The sequence below is a fragment of the Rhinoderma darwinii genome, chromosome 3 (genome assembly GCF_050947455.1).
Source record: "Rhinoderma darwinii isolate aRhiDar2 chromosome 3, aRhiDar2.hap1, whole genome shotgun sequence".
Classification (NCBI taxonomy): domain Eukaryota; kingdom Metazoa; phylum Chordata; class Amphibia; order Anura; family Rhinodermatidae; genus Rhinoderma; species Rhinoderma darwinii.
In genome coordinates this window covers 255086268-255101108 of record NC_134689.1, presented here as the reverse complement: position 1 = coordinate 255101108, position 14841 = coordinate 255086268, and the positions used below count along the sequence as shown (strand labels likewise).

At 41.7% G+C, this 14841-nt stretch overlaps 1 protein-coding gene across 1 annotated transcript in view; it reads left to right on the top strand.

The window, feature by feature from the left end:
* ICE2 (interactor of little elongation complex ELL subunit 2) overlaps positions 1 to 14841 on the top strand; it is an 85496-nt gene that overhangs the window by 26623 nt on the left and 44032 nt on the right. The window lies entirely within an intron of this gene.

Sequence of the window (14841 nt, the reverse complement as noted above, 5' to 3'; positions counted from 1 at the left end):
AAATAAAAGAACATTTTAAAAATTACACCAACATTAACTAGACAAAAGGTAAATGTTAATAACTAATTTCTGTGGAATGACTACCTGTCTTAGAACCAGAGAAAATCGCATTTTTAAAAATTCAACTTTTTCCAAATTTTCTATAGATTGTGATAATTTTCACAAATGAACAAAAGTTACTACGAACATACAGTGCAATGTGTCTCGAAAAACAGTCTCAGAATCACTTCGATACGTAAAAGCATTATGAATATATTTTACCACACAAAGTAAGGGCCCTTTCACACGAACTTGAATAACGTCCGTGTGCTGCGCATGGAAATCACACGCAGCACACGGACCCATTGATTTCAATGGGGCCGTTCACACATGCACGAGAGTCCGTTCGCACATGCACGAGAGTCCGCTGCGAGAAACTCACTGCATGTCCTATTTTGGTGCGTTTTCACGCACCTACGCTCCCATTGAAGTCAATGGGTGCGTGAAAACCACGCTCTGCACACGGATGCACATCCGTGTGCGGTGCGTGGTTTGCGCATCAATTCTATGAAAAATAATAATTTAAAAAAAATGTGCTTTGCGAGTGCGTGAAGAACGCATGCCACTTCAAAGCACTCTGATGCATAACGCAACACACACGGACCAGATTAATGCGTGTGAATCTGATAAGCTTGTGTGCATGTAGCCTAACACATGTCAGATTTAATATGGCTTTGTCAAAGGCCAAACTGGCTGCTGCGGTAAGGGGTTAATTTAAAATAAACTGAATTCTAAAAAATATCTTCAAATTCGAACTACTTTACTTTTGGGGTTTCGTTTTCTAGAATTTTCTTTCAAAGGGGACCTGTCACTACACCTGACATGTCTGTTTTAGTAAATAATTGTATTCCCAAGAAATAACAATTCGGGAACATCTTCTCTTAGAACTCTGCATTGTTTCGCTCCCCTTTCGAATCGTTTATGAGCAAATTAATAACTGGGTGTTAACCCTTTAGTGACCACCAATACGCCTTTTCACGGCGGTCACTAAGGGGCCTTACGCTAGGCTGCCGCCTTTTCATGGCAGCCAAGTCTAAGTCCTGCACGGGCGTCCCGTGCAGGCTGGAGCGAGTGCTCGGCTGTCTAATGACAGCCAGGCCCCTGCTCCAACTGTAGCGATCACGTTTACTTTGATTGCGGCCGCTTAACCCCTAAAATGCTGCGGTCAGTAGCGACTGCAACATTTAAGTTGTTTACAGAGGCAGGGCGCTCCCTCTCTCACCCATCGGCAGCCCGCAAATGCGACAGCGGGCCTCCAATGGGGTGCCAAAGCAGCCATGGGCCTAATAAATGCCCCTAGGCCTGCCCTGGCTATATTCCTATTAGGCTATGCCAGAGGAATGGCCTAATAGATTGCCTGTCCGTTTTACACTGACCGGCAGTAATGATCTGGTATACCAAGTACACCAAAGCATTATATCTGCGATCTAAAGATCGTGCAGTGAAGTCCCCTAGTGGGACTAAGAAAATAAGTAATTCATGTTAAATCAAAATTATTAATAAAGAAAATGGTAAAAAAAAAAAGGAAAATTCTTTTTTTTCCATAAAAAGTAGTTTTTATTTAGGAAGTGTAAAAAATAAATGAAAGTACACATATATGGTATCGCTGCGACCATAATGACCAAAACAATAAAGTTAACGTAATTTAAACCGTAAGGTGAACGCCGTAAGAAGACCACACAAAAAACAATGGTGAAATTGCTATTTTTTCTATTGCCCCCCCAAAAAAGTCATAATAAAAGCTAATGAAGAAGTCCTATGTACCCCAAAAACTAATGAAAACTACATCTCGTCCTGCAAAAAACAAGCCCACATAGCACTACATTGACGGGAAAAATAAAAAAGTTACGGCTCTTGGAAAGCGACGATGTAAAAACAAATAATTTTGGTTTAAGAGTTTTTATTGTGCAAAAGTCGTAAAACATACATATGTGGTATTGTCGTAATCGTACCGGCCCATTAAATAAAGGTAACGTGATTTACGCCGCGCGATGAACGGCGTGAATTTAAAACGCATAGAATAATGGAGGTATTTCAGGGTTTTATTTCTACCCCACCCCCAAATAAAGTTTAATAAATGTTAATAAAAAGATATGTACTCCATAATTATGCCATTAAAAAGTACAACTAATCCCGTGAAAAACGAGTCCTCATACAGCTATGTCGACGGAAAAATAAAAAAGTTACAGCTCTTTGAATGCGGCTATAGAAAAACGAAAAAAATAAATAAATTGCTTAGTCATTAGGGCCTAAAATAGGCTGGTCACTAAGGGGTTAACAGTTGGGGGTGTCTCTACACAGACTGACCGTATCCAATCAGTGCTGACAGTGAAACTGTGTAGAGACACGCCCCTTTACAAATGGGATGCGAACACCAAGTTATCAATTTATTCATACATTTCTAGGAGGAATAACAGTGGAAGGGCACAATGCAATGTTCTAAGAAATGATGTTCCCAAATTGCTTCATAGGCAATGCAAGTATTTACTAAAATTGACATGTCAGGAGAGGTGACAGGTCCTCTTTAACCGCTTAAGGACATGGCCAATTTTGGTCTTGAGGACAGAACAATTTTTTTATATTTCCCCTCTTTGCATCCGGACGCTGATAACTCTTATTTTTTGTACGACGTAGTTGTATGAGACTTTGTTTTTTGCGGGACGAGTTGTACTTTATATGTACCATTTTTGGGCACAAATACATTATCGTTTAATTTCTATAAAAAAAAATTTGCCCGAAAATGCAGAAAAAAAGCAGTTCCGCAGCAGTTTTAATATTTATTTTTTTTACACCATACACTGATCATCATAAATAATGTTATACATTTGTTGTACAGGTTGTTACGGTCGGGGCGATACCAAATATGTCTCTATTATTTCATGTTTTGGGACTTATATTTTAAAAAATTATTTATTATAAATAAATGTGTGTGTATTTTTTTTACTTTTTTATTTATCATAATTTTTTTTTTTACATTCATTTAACTTTTTTTTTTTTTTTAACCCCATAAAGGGATTTATCATTTTGATTTTTGTTTTGTAACTGTAATGTACTGGCATAGATCTATATGCTAGTACATTAGCCTGTGTACTGATTGTACACAGGCAGTTGTTAGGGCATACCTCAGTATGCCCTAACAGGAAACATGTTCAGACAGCCCTGGGGTCCTTCAATGGACCCTGGGCTGTCTGGCCATACGAGTTGTTGGCTTTGATCGCGTCACAGTTATCTTCTGTGACGCGATCAAAGTGCAGTCCCCTCTCCTTGAATGCCGCGATCAGCTTTCATCGCGGCATTCAAAGGGTTAACGGTGGAGAGAATATGTTTCTTTCCTCTCCGCTGTCAGTGCAGGGCCGTGGCTGTGTATTACAGCCGTTACCCCGCTCTAGATCGCGCGCACAGACGGCTGTCACACAGGACAAGAATGCTCGTCAAATCGGACATGTCACTTTATGTGGTAATAACTCCGGAATGCTTTTGCCTATCCAAGTGATTCTGAGATTGTTTTCTCGTGACATATTGTCCTTTATGTTAGGGAAAAAATGTGGTCGATAAATTCAATATTTATTTGTAAAAAAACACCAAGATTTAGAGAAAATTAGCATAAATTAGCATTTTTCTAAATTTAAATGCATCTACTTGTAAAACAGATAGTAATACCACACAAAATACTTACTAGTTTATATTTCCCATATGTCTACTTTGTTTGCATCGTTTTTTGAACATTCTTTTATTTTTCTAGGACGTTACAAGGGTTAGAACTTTAGCAGCAATTTCTCATATTTTCAAGAAAATTTCAAAAGCCTATTTTTTCAGGGACCAGTTCAGTTCTGAAGTGGCTTTGAGGGCCTTATATATTAGAAAGTCCCAATAAATCACCCCATTTTGAAAACTGCACACCTCAAAGTATTCAAAACAGCATTCAGAAGTGTTTTAACCCTTTAGGCGTTTCACAGGAATTAAAGCAAAGTAGAGGTGCAATTTACAAATTTCATTTATTTATTTTTTTCGAAAATTCATTTGTAATACATTTTTTCTGTACTACAGAAGGTTTTACCCAAGAAATGCAACTCTATATTTATTGCCCAGATTCTGCAGTTTTTAGAAATATCCCACATGTGGTCCTAGTGCGGTAATGAACTGAAGCACCGGCCTCAGAAGCAAAGGAGCACCTAGAGGATTTTGGGGCCTCCTTTTTTTAGAATATATTTTAGGCACCATGTTAGGTTTGAATAGGTCTTGTGGTACCAAAACAGTAAAGACACCCCAAAAATGACCCCATTTTGGAAACTAAACCCCTCAAGGAATTTATGGGTATAGTTAGCATTTTGAACCCACAGTTTTTTTGCTAAATTTATTTGAATTAGTATGTGAAGATGAAAATCTACTTTTTTTGTGAAAAAACATAAAAATTTAAATTTTTTACAAGGAATAAAGTAGAAAAACACCCCAACATATGTAAAGCAATTTCTTACGATCAAAGCAATACCCCATATGTGGTAATAAACTGCTGTTTGGACCCACAGCAGGCCTCAAAAGAGAAGGAGCACCATTTGGATTTCTGATTTTGCTGGAATAGTTTTCAGTTTAGTGTCGCGTTTGCAATGCACTGGAGGGATGAAAACCATGGAAACCCCCCAATAGTGACCCCATTTTGGAAACTACACCCCTCAAGGAATTTTTCTAGGGGTAAAGTTAGCATTTTGACCCTACAGTTGTTTTGCTGAAGTCATTGGAATTAGTCTGTAAAGGTAAAAATCTACTTTTTTTCTGTAAGAACTTGGAAATTTTGAATTTTTACAAGGAATAAAGGAGAAAAAGCATGCCAACATTTGTAAAACAATTTCTCCTGAATACGTAAATACCCCATATGTGGTAATGAACTGCTGTTTGGACCCACACCGGGGCTTAGAAGGGAAGGGGCACCATTTGGCTTTTGGAGCTCAAATTTAGCTGGAATAGCTTTTGGGTGTCATGTCGAATTTGCAAAGCCACTGAGAGACCGAAACGGTGGAAGCCCCCCAAAAGTAACCCCATTTGGGAAACTACACCACTTAAGGAATCTATCTAGGGGTATAGTGAGCTTTTAGGCCCCACACGTCTTTTGCAGAATTTATTAGAATTAGGCCGTGAAAATTAATATCAACATTATTTCCACTAAAATGTTGAATTTTTTCAATTTCACAAAGGATAAAGGAGAAAATGCACCCCAACATTTGTGAAGCAATTTCTCCCGAGTACGGCCATACCCAACATGTGGTCATAAATGTTTTTTTCATTAGAAAATAATGAACCCTTTCCGGACTGATCCATGTTTTTCTTTTTCGTTTTGTCCTCCCCGCTTTCCGAGAGCCACAACTTCTTTATTTTTCCGTCAATAGAGTGGTGTGGGGGCTTATTTTTTGCGGGAAGAGCTGTAGTTTTTTTTGGTACATAAGACTTTTTGAGCACTTTTCATTACATTTTTTGGTAGAGCGAAGGTGACCAAAAAACTGCGATTTTGCCATTTAAAATTCTTTATTTTTCACGGCGTTCACCATGCGAGTTCAATAATGGTATATTGTAATAGCTTGGACTTTTACGGACGCAGCGATACCAATTTTGTGTATTTTTTATTAATTTTTTACATTATTTTAGAGAAAAAATATGAAAAGGGTTTCTTTTTGGACTTTAAATATTTATTTAATTTTTTCCACCAATAATAACTATTTACTTTTGTTCTTACATATTTTATTAGACCTCCTAGGAGACTTGAACCAGCGATCGTTAGATCACTGGTAGAATACACTGCAATACTAATGTATTGCAGTATATTGTAATTTTTACAGGCTCCTGTAACAGTGCGATCGCTGTTTCTGTCCGTTAGTCCCGGGTGTCAGCTGTAATACACAGCTGACACCTGCAGCGTATGGCGCGGGCTCCGCGCGTGAGACGCTCCATATATCACCCCCCACACCACGACATGCTATTAAGTCATGGTGCGCGAAGGGTTTAATGCGCAGCCGATGGTGGAAAGTGAAAATTTCAATTTTCCACTGATGTGCCATTTTAGGGCACTATATGTTGTGCCAAGTTTGTGCCACAAATACCACAAATAAAATATTAACCGGGTTCTGCCGGGTATGGCGATGCCATATCGGTGGACGTAAACGGCTGTTTGGGCAGACTGTAGGGCTCAGAAGGGAGGGACGCCATTTGGCTTTTGGAGCGCAGATTTTGCTTGGTAGAAGCTCTGGCGTTTTGCTGGTATTTCCGTTTTTAATGTGGGGGCATGTGTAGGTTGGGCAGAGTACATCAGGGCATAATAAGAGGGTATAATAATGGGTTAAATAAATTATAATCCGCTGATATGTGGCCAGTGTTGCAGTTATATTATAAATGGCTCCCAATCTTATCCGCTTTTGGAACGCTCTGCACATTTTGCATCGCCATAATCTGGGAGCCGGAACTTTTTTTTTTTTTTCACCACCGGAGCTGCATGAGGGCTTATTTGTTGCGGGACAATCTGTAATTTTCATTGGTACCATTTTGGGGTACATGTGATTTTGTTGATCACTTTTTATTCAATTTTTCGACAAGCATGGTGAACAAAAACCATCAATTCTGACAATGATTTTTATTTATTTTTTACAGCGTTCACCCTGGGCTATAAATGACCATTATATTTTATTCTGCGGGTCGGTACGATTACGGCGATACCATATGTATATAGGTTTTTTTATGTTTTGCAGCATTTGCGCAATAAAATAACTTATTTAGAAAATAATTTATTTTTTGTGTCACCATATTCTTAGAGCCATAACTTTTTTATTTTTCAGTCAAAAAAGCTGTGTAAGGGCTTGTTTTTTGCGGGACGGGTTGTAGTTTGTATCGGTATAATTTTGGCGTACATGCAACTTTTTGATCACTTTTTATTGTATATTTTGGGAGGGGTGGTGACCAAAAAATAGTGATTCTGGCATTGTTTTTCATTTATTTATTTTTTGCGCTGTTCACCGTGCGGGAAAAATAATATTATAGTTTTATAGTTGGCGTCGTTACGAACACAGTGATACCAAATATGTGTACTGTTTTTTACGTGTTCATTTTTTTTCCTATAATAAAAGACTTATTATAGGAAAAAAAGCAGTTCATGTTTGTCACTTATAACTTTTTTATTTTTACACTTTTTTAAAAACATTTTTATTCTTTTTTTTTACATTTTTCACTTTTCCCACTAGGGGACACTTAGACTTGCAGCTCTGATCGCTGCTGGAATACATTACACTACACACGTAGTGTAATGCATTCCAACTGTCATTGTGACGTGACAGTCACACTGACAGGAAGCCTACGACGACCACCCTGCACAGTTAACCGCCGCTGCGGTGTAGCGCCGCGCGGCGGTTAACTGTCAAAGCACAGACGTAACTGCACGTCAAGGTGCGCGAACTTACTGCACACGTTGACATGCAGTTACGTCAAGGTGCCGGAAGGGGTTAAGATGGTCATTGTTGTCCCCACTACAGGTTATTGCCATGGGTCAACTACCAAAAATAGGACATTTTTCTATGAGGGGATTAGAGATTTACTAGCTTGGATGGGGGACATTCTTAAGCTAGAACAAGTTTAACCCTTTTCGCCCCATGGCAAAACTGTATGTCATGGAGCAGGGCGGGGTGAAGTTTGGAGTCGGCTCATGTGCTGAGCACGCTCCACACGCTGTTCTAACGGCCAGGGACAGAGAGTGCTCTGTTCTTGGCCATTTAACTAGTTAAATGCCACGATCAATAGCGACCGCAGCATTTAATCTGTTAGGGGGTCGCACCCTCCAACAGCCCATCAGCCCCCCTGCGACGCAATGGCAGGGCGCCGATGGATGTCATGGCAGCCCAGGGACCTAATGAATGCTTCCAGGTCCGCCTCTGCTAAGCCCTACTTCCGGGCTCTTAGCAGATGCCTGTAAAAGTGACAATATACTGTAATACATTAGTAATGCAGTGTATTGTACAAGCGATCTAACGATCACTGGTTCAAGTCCCCTAGGGGGACTAATAAAAAGTGTAAAAAAAAAAAAAGTTAAATACGTTTTTCAGGAGTGTAAAAAATATTAAAAGTTAAAAAAAAATCACATTTTTCACCTAGCACAATGTAAAAAATTGGTATCGCCGCATCCATAAAAGTCAGAACTATTATAATATGATATTTAACTGGCACGGGGAACAGCGTAAATGTTTTTTAATTAAAACACCAAAATCATTGATTTTGTCGCTAAAAAAAAAAAAAATGTCATAAAAAGTGATCAAAAAATCGTACCAATAAAAAGTACAGCTCATCCTGCCACAAATCAGCCCTCATACCGCTAAGTCCACGGAAAAAAATAAGATTTATGACTCACAATGTGGTGTCACAAAACATTTATTATTATTTTTTTTTTTTCTTTGTAAACGTAGTAAAGTATAAAGAAAACAACTAAATTTGGTATCACCGTAATCGTCTTGAGTCGCAGAATAAAGTTTAGTTGTCGTTTTTACTGCACGGTGAAAGCCGTAAAAACGAAACCCAAAAAACAATGGAGAAATGCAGTTTTTCCAATTCCACCCCACAAATATTTTTTTTTCCGTTTCCCAGTACATCATATGGTACTTTAAAGAGGCTCTGTCACCAGATTATAAGTGCCCTATCTTCTACATAATCTGATCAGCGCTGTAATGTAGATAACAAGTTTTGTTTTTTGTTTTTTTTTTAAAAACGATAAAATTTGAGCAAGTTATGCACAATTTTAGATTTATGCTAATTAGTTTCTTCATAGACAACTGGGCGTGTTTTTACTTTTTTACCAACTCGGCGTTGTATAGAGAAGTATATGACGCTGACCAATCAGCGTCATACACTTCTCTCCATTCATTTTTAGCTGTACTCGCAACACAGCGTGATCTCGCGAGATCATGCTGTGCAGTCACATACTCCCACATTAGAGTGTGAATAGACATCGCGTCCTGTCTGGAGGTGATGTCTATTCACTCTCAAGACACTTCGGTAAAGTTAATGTGGGAGGATGTGACTGCACTCGCGAGATCACGCTGTGTTGCAAGTACTGCTAAAGATGAATGGAGAGAAGTGTATGACGCTGATTGGTCAGCGTCATATACTTCTCTTTACAACAAGTTGGTAAAAAAGTAACAACACGCCCAATTGTCTCTTAAGAAAGTAATTACCGGGGGTGTGGCCTGACTGTGCATGGAGTAGGACGCACGCTTCTGATCTCCTGCCTCCACTCTGTACATTTATCCGGATTTCACTGCATTCTTGATGACAACGGTACCTCTCTTGCATAGAGTGGTCATCCTTTGCACACGCTGAGCTTGGGCATATATTTATTTCTCTGGTATGCCGCGGAAAGGAGGTAAAACCCCCATGAAAGCCGGGCGCACCGCCGATTTTCAAGATGGCGCTGGGCGCAAAAGGAGGTCAGAGACTCCAGCACAGAGAGGGGTGGATGTCGCTGCCCGTCTGAAGCAATATGCCCGCTGTGGTGGCAGGGGGATCTTCTACATATCCCCAGAACGACCGACAGGGCGGCTCAGACTCCGCGGAGCTATCTTCTGAGGAGGACACTGCTGATACAGCAATGGCGCCGCTGTCTCTGCAACTCTTATCCCCTGAAGCACGTGTGAACCCTGGAGTGGCTACAGGTGAGCCCACCCTGCTTGATGTGATAAAAGCCATCTCTAAATGTAACACTGCCATCAGTTCACTGTCACTACAGGTGGGGGGCATGAGACAAGAATTATCTGTCCTCAGACAGGACGTTCACAAAATTTCTGAACGGACCACTGAGGTGGAGGCTATAACCTTGACTCTGGAGGATGATATGCTCAAAGTAAAAATATCTTCTAGGAGAGCCATGCAAGACTCCATGGCTTTGTGGTCTAAGGTGGATGACCTGGAGAACCGATCGAGACGCAACAATGTTCGCATTATTGGAGTCCCTGAGAAAGCCGAGGGATCTAATCCTACAGATTTTATTGAAGGATGGTTTCTACAACAATTTGGGAAGGATGTCTTGTCTCCTCTATTTGCTATTGAGAGGGCTCATTGTGTCCCCACTAGGCCGCTGCCGCCTGGGCGTCCGCCACATCCAATTCTGGCTAAAGGTGCTGGACCATATTGTCTTAAATTAACTGAGTGGTGGACGGGATGGGAAATGAAGCTCTATTTACTGCATCTTCATGTTACATGTGTGAAATATGTCTTTATCAACGATAATTAGCTGGAATGTCAGAGGGTTATCTGATGCTGCTAAAAGACATGGGATGTTTAGATTCATATTAAAATGTCGCCCTGCTATTTATTGTTTGCAGGAAACGCACCTCACTACTGACAGGGTTGATTTCATGCAGAGACCTTGGATAAGTTCTGCATATCATGCTACTTAGGGTATGTTCACACGCTGAGGGAAAAACGTCTGAAAATACGGAGCTGTTTTCAAGGGTAAACGGCTCCTGATTTTCAGACGTTTTTAAGCCACTCGCGATTTTCACGGTCGTTTTTGGAGCTGTTTTCAATAGAGTCTATGAAAAACAGCTCCAAAAACGTCCCAAGAAGTGACCTGCACTTCTTTTTCGCGGCCGTTTTTTTACGCGGCTGTTTTTCAAAACGGCCGCGTAAAAACACGACCCGTCGAAACAGAACGCAGTTTCTCCCATTGAAATCAATGGGCAGATATTTGGAGGCGTTCTGCTTCCAATTTTTCTGGCGTTTATGGCCCGAAAAACGGCCGGAAATAGGCCGTGTGAACATACCCTAACTCTAATAATTCTAGAGGGGTGAGTATTATGGTGCATGGGGTTGTGCCTTTCCAGTGTCTTGCGCAACGCATTGATGAGGGAGGTCGTTATGTGTGTCTCCTATGTAAAATTGATCAGCAGCTCCTTGTGCTGGTCTCATTGTATATTCCCCCTCCTTTTTCTTCGGTTCTGCTGAAAGAGGTGTTGGAATTTGTGGCCCTGCATTCTGGTACTCCGTGTATGTTGGTGGGGGACTTTAACAATGTTCCTGACTTGGCCTGGGTTAGATGTCATACTGCTGCCACACCTGTGGTGTCGGAGTGTACCCCTTTCGGTGTTCTCATTGCAGAAGCTGGCCTTATAGATATATGGAGAGACAAACACCTGCTGGATAGACAGTTTTCCTGCTGCTCATCAACATACGCAACATTATCCCGTATAGATCTGGCCCTTTGTTGTCCTGTGTTGTGCCCCAAGACAAAGGAAGTTGAATATTTGCCTAGGTCTTTGTCGGACCACTCTCCCTTACGGCTTGTTGTGGCACAAGGGGAAGGATATAGTGGCTCCTGGCTGTGGAAACTTAACCCGTTCTGGCTGTCTATTATGCATGATGGGGACCAGGTCCCGCGTTTTTTAGGGGAATATTTTGAATTTAATGCGGGGTCGGCATCGGTGCATTCAGTATGGGAGGCTATGAAGGCCTACTTAAGGGGGGTGCTGATTAAGTCCATTAATATTTCTAAGTCTAAGGCTGTGGACACCGCACAACTTTTATTGCTAACCTGACATCGGATACTAGTGAATGCTTGAAGCAAACCCAGTCTTGTTTGAAGACTCACCTCCTGGAGGTGGCTGATAGAAAGAGACAGTTTGCCAAACTGAGGTTCTATGCGGAGGGGGAGCAGGTTGGCCACATGTTCTCTATGATATTTAGGGCTCAGCGCGGCTCGGCTTATATTAGTGCTTTGAATGATGGCTCGGGTAACTTGCTTTCTGATGTCCCGGGTATATTGGGAATATTGCAGTCCTTCTATGCTTCTCTATATTACTCCAAGGTCACTCCTACTAGTTCAGATATCATGCGTTTCCTGGATGCGGCTAGACTGCCTAAATTAACTGAGGAGGCTAGGGTCCAATTCGATTCCCCTCTTAGTCTTGTTGAATTGCAGTAGGCTGTGCAAGGTATGGCTAATGAAAAAGCCCCGGGAGTGGACGGCTTGCCCACGGAGGTGTATAAGAGGTATGAGGAGGTACTGTTACCCCGCCTTCTATAGGTGCTCCAAGAGTCTTTAGCGCTGGTATTTCTCCCTGCATCTATGCAGGAGGCTATTATTGTAGTGCTGCCCAAGGAGGGGAAAGACCCTTCGCTCAGTGAGTCTTATCGCCCTATATCGTTATTGTCTACAGATGTTAAAATCCTTGCTAAAGCCCTAGCAAATAGATTAAATAAGGTTATTACTTCTATTATTCACCCTGATCAAATCTGATTTATGCCTGGGAAAGCAACGTCTGTAAATCTTAGACGGCTGTTTCTTGGCTTACAAATTCCGCCGGGTAATGCTGGTAATAGGGCCATCCTCTCGTTGGATGCTGCTAAGGCATTCGACAGTGTTGAATGGCCATATTTGTGGCACGCGCTTGCTAGTATGGGGATAGGTCCGGTTTTCATCTCCTGGGTCAAAGTGTTATACTCTAGTCCCAAGGCTAGAATTAGAGCAAATGGGAGCCTATCGGAGAGGTTTCCACTTTATTGGGGTACCCGACAGAGGTGTCCCCTCTCGCCCCTCCTGTTTGCCATTGCTATTGAGCCCTTAGCTGCTGCGGTTAGACTCTCCTCCGTGATTAAAGTGTTTCAGTATGGTGGCTATGAAAACAAAATTGCGTTGTACGCAGATGATGCGTTGCTATTTTTGGGGGATACTGGACCCTCTCTGGAGGCGGCTATGGCTCTGGTTGATGAGTTTGGACGCCTCTCTGGTCTCACTATTAACTGGCAGAAGTCGGCGTTGCTCCCGCTTGATCCCTTACCTGTGCCTTTGGTGAGAATGGGGAAAATGGTCCAATGTTTTGAGCAGATATACGATACTTGGGTATCTAGGTGACTAGACGACTGTCTGATTTTGAAGATCTTAACCTGACTCCTCTAATACAGAAGTTTAAATGCAAGATTGGTGCATGGTGCAAGCTGTCGTGGGTCGGGTGAACCTTATTAAATTGATATTGATGCCGCAGTTGCTCTACCTATTGCATAATGCATCGATGTGGATCCCGCTCAATAGGTTTACACAGGATAAATGCTCTTTTTTGTGATTTGATATGGCGCAGAGGTCACCCTAGATTAAGGTTGGAAATATTGCAGAGGCCCAAGGATTTGTGGGGGCTTGCCCTCCCTAACCCCTGGACGTATTTTCTGGCTGCGCAGTGTCAACATCTCAAGGGAATGGGGTACACAAGTGGGAGAGGAGGCTTCGGCATTGATACTGCAATATCATTTGACATGTGATGTGCTGTTGGAGGCTGTTGAGGGTGGTCGTCTCTCGGGTAGACGTTCTGTGTTTCCAACGCTAGACCTTATCCACAAAACGTGGGGAAAAGCTAAACCATTACGAGGGGTGCAGGGTCACACAGAATATACTCCCTTGTGGGGGAATGGTTTGCTCACAGAATTTTTTGCGCTAGATGGTTTGGAATACTGGAAAGAGGTGGGGCTTGCGAGGGTTTCCGAATTGGTTAGCGGGTCTGATTTTAAATCCTTTCGGCAGGTTCAGGATGACTTCCATATCCCCCATAGTGTTTTTTACAGGTATCTACAATTAAGGCATGCCTTTCAGACACAATTCTCCCAGTCTCCGGTGGTTATAGAACGGGACACTCTTATTCAACTCCTTGGTCCTTCTGGTAATACACCCCCGATATAACTCCTTTTGTATCAGCTGCTGTTGTCTACATTTTTGGATAGATATCCTTTAGTTGCTATGCGTAAATGGGACCGGGATATACCTGGGATTGACGAGGACTAGTGGTCTAATATAATGGAGGCTTTCCCCCAATGTTTCTTTGAGTAAGGGTGGTAGACTCTCTCAATTGTATATATTACATCGTGTCTATAAAACGCCAGTGGTACTGCATCGTATTGGGGTTCGGCCTGACGCTACTTGCCCGAGATGTGGTCTGGAGCCTGCTGATCTCTTCCATATGCTGTGGGATTGCCCGCAACTAGATCTGTTCTGGACCCGTCTCCTGACAATTGTGGGGAGGGTATTTTCTTTGTCGGGGCCCAGGGACCCTAAAGTCTGTTTGTTGGGTTTTGTAGATGGGCTGCCTCTGGACTCCAACAGGAAGGGGGACGTGGGGAGACTGCTGTATGTGGCTCGAACGTTGATTGCGCAGCATTGGATACAGCCCTCTTCTCCGACCAAGAAAGAGTTTATAACAAAGGTGAATATGCTGCTTCTTAATGAAAGGGCTGTTTTTCTTAAATGTGCAGCGTCTGCTAAATTCACCAAATTATGGGCGTCTTTGCTGGTCACTGATAGTCTGGCTTGTGTCTCTCTGCGCAGGGATAGAGGGGGGAGGAGTTAGGTATTTAGGGTTCCTAGTGTGTAGGGGGGATAATGGAGGCTTGCTGTATAGGTGTTCCTGGGTACCACTGTACGTGGCTGTTTGGAGGAATCTCGGGGCAAAATAGGTCTTTACGCTGGTATATGCTAAGGTGCCCTTTGGCAAATGGGGAGCTAATTGTCTTATGATAAATATTGTAACTGTATATACATCTGCCCTTGGTGGCGAGTACTTCCTCTGTATATGTAATGGTTCTGTCCTTCTTGTCATTTCTGACTGCTTGGTTGAGTGAGGGGAGGTGGTTTCTTTTGTGTATGTTTTTGTATTTGTTGAAAATGTTCAATAAAAAAAATATTTGATTAAAAAAAAAAAGAAGAAACTAATTAGCATAAATAAAAAATTGTTCATAACTTGCTCAAAATGTATAGTTTTTCAAAATAAAAAACATTGTTGTTATCTACAGTACAGCGCA